Here is a 3,136-nt window from a genome sequence, read left to right on the forward strand (position 1 = left end):
ATAAATATATGTCCAACAAGTGTCATTTATGTGTGTATTTGTGCAGTAGTCAGAATGGTTTTAATTGCTTGATAACTAACTCATTTGTATCTAAGGACTTGCTTTAATCTCAAATTATTCTAAGCCTTTGATTTGTTCCGTTTTATTTATTATCGTATGTCGAACGATGTTTTATTTTGAAAAATGTAGCGGATTCTCTCCGCCGCGCCTGTTTGTAAGTAACACTTGACACTTGCCTCGGTCATACGTCTTACCTACATCCGCTACTTTCTTAAAAGGTCTGCACCGGCTGGTAACGCGTTATACATTTCCGCTAAATGGACACCCAATTGAAAGGTGGCAAAATGAACAAAAAACAAACGTCTTTGAAAAGTTTCTTTGCGCAGGGTAAAAGAGCGAGCGAGAACACAGAGGAAGAGCCAACGTCTTCAATAAAAAGTAAGCTGCATTTAACAGACAATTCCAGGAGTCCTACTTGAAATATGGATTAATTGCGACAGGTTGTTCCCACGCATCGAGCCCTAAGCTCTACGTAATATGCGGCGAACGGCATAATGAGGCAATGAAGACTTCAACTGCTTCGCTACTTGGAGACCATTAGCATAATATTTAGAGAATACCAGGTTTTATGCCGGTCGTATCATTTTGTTTAGTTGTGTTCGCCACACCTGAAAGGCGGTTGTTGATGTGTGTTAATTTTGGCTTCTCTGTTTTGGTGATTTTTAGATAAACATCGGAGGAGCACACCTATCCTTGTACAAGCTCCCATGATGCCAAATGTTCCCATTCCAACCGATACCAGTGCTTCCCCATCCTTGCTTCGTAACATGAGTTTTGATTCGTCTAGTGACCTTGCTCAGCTGAAGTCCTCCTGTAAGCTGCTACTACTCTTCGCTTGGTAAACTCAATTTGAAGGATTTTTAAAGAATAGTTGAGATGTTCAAAATTCCAGTCAATATAGAATGATTGACCTCCAGACCCACTGCCAGGCCAGTTCTAAAACAGAGCTTCCTCCTTGTCAAAACAACCACTAAAATGGGCCCAAACCTAACGCCGTCCTTAAACATCAGTGGAAAACCTTGAGGACACAAAAGCGGTGACTGTGTAGTACGTACCTCTACTTCCAACCCAACAAGTCCAGGATTCAACTTTCTACCTCCCTTATGGGCATCATGAGCTCCACACACTGCAGCAACTTGGTACAACCAACACAAAGGTAAAGCGTTTTTTATACCAATATTGAAGACATTATAGACAATATAACTGAACAATAATGATGGACGAAAATACTTTTCAAGTATATTTAAAAATTATGATCCTAATCCTAATTTCGCATGTCATGTTGGTCAAATGGTAAAAAGATGATAAAGTTTTGAATTTTTTTTCTAAATTTTATATTTTTTGCTTGTTTCTCATCAAATTAGAGCAGTTTGAGAAATTTAAAGGGACATTTTTTCTTTTTTGGTCAAATGTTGAATGATATATGATGAAATTAACTTTATTTTCAAAACATGTATCTGTTTTTCATGTTTCTCTTCAATTTAGAGAATTTGGGGAATTTCTTTTTGCCTATAATTCTTTTTACATATTCCTCATTTATCATATACTTTTTGGGCAGATGTTGAACAATTATAAAAAATAATTTAAAAAACTATTGGTTTCCAATATTTTGTCTTTTCTACATATTTCTCACTGTAAGCAGGCAATTTGAGAATTCTTTTTTGATGTTTTTTTTCCTGAAATGTTTTGGCAAATTACTAATTTTGCATGTCATTTTTGGTCAGATGTTTAAAATTTATGATAAAAACTTTAGCTTTTTGGCATGTTTCTCATCAATTTAAAGCATTTTGAGAAATATCTTAGAAAAAATCTTTGGGGAATTCTTTGGCAAAATCCTAATTTTTCATCTCATTTTGGTCAAAAGTTGAAAATGTTTCATTAAAAAAATTACAAAAACAAATTTCAAACAATTTTAGAATCTTTTTTCAAATATTTCATCTGAATATTTAAAAATATCACCAAAAACATGCCTTACTAAAACCTTACTATCATGACAAAATGCAAAAAAATAAAAGTCCCAGAAATGCCTTTAAATACAAGTTTATGCCCCAAAACATGCTGCCAAGTGAAAAATAAGTGCTTAAAACTGCAAAAAATATTTTATCTGAATATTTCAATATATCACCAAAAACATGCCTTACTATAGCCCTACTATCATGAAAAAATGCAAAAAAAAAGTCACAGAAATGCCATTAAATACAAGTTTATGCCCCCAAAAATGCTGCCAAGTGAATAATTTGTGCTAAAACCTTCCAAAATATTTTATCTGAATATTTCAAAATATCACTAAAAACATGCCTTACTCTAGCCCAGGGGTCTCCAATACGTCAATTGCAAGCTACCAGTGGCTCGCCGCCCCTTTCCAAGTAGCTCACCAAAGGGCCAGTGAATCATACATAAATTTGAAAACTTAATTGGTCCCTCGGTAAATCTACCTAAATTTATGTCCAATCAAAATTCACAGTTGTCCCGTCTCCTTCCAACAAAAAATGATTATTAGCCAATTAGCTAATCCGATGGCGACCAGTTACCAAAACAACAACCCAATTAAAATGTACCATTTTCACCAACGGTGGGAGACAGAATTTTGTTTAACACATGTTAACGACAAGTGTGTATGTCTGATCTGCGGTGCCAGCGTGTCAGTCAGTAAAAGGTGTAATGTGGAGCGCCATTTTACCAAAGTCCATGGCAGCTTTTCTCGGGTCTTTCTTGCTCGTAGCAGTATACAAAGAGAGAAGATAACGGAACTGAAGCCAATGCTTCAACAGCAACAGTCTCTGTTCACCAAACCGGCGAAGAAGGCCAATTCAGCTACAGAGGCTTCGTTTAAAGTGGCGCACATTTTAACGATGCGCAAAAAGCTGTTCACCAATGGTGGGATCATAAAGGAGACAATGACCGCGGTGGCTGAAGCGTTATTTAGGGACCATAAAAATAAAACGGAAGTTTTGTATGCTATTGCTATTGTCCCTTTGGTTTTAGGACATAATCTTGCATTTTAGTTTATTTTTTGAAGTGTAATAAAGTTACATTGACATTATCTGTATTTGTAATAATAACAATAACAATGATA

Source organism: Cynoglossus semilaevis, chromosome 14, assembly GCF_000523025.1.
Source record: "Cynoglossus semilaevis isolate Cse_v1.0 chromosome 14, Cse_v1.0, whole genome shotgun sequence".
NCBI lineage: Eukaryota > Metazoa > Chordata > Actinopteri > Pleuronectiformes > Cynoglossidae > Cynoglossus > Cynoglossus semilaevis.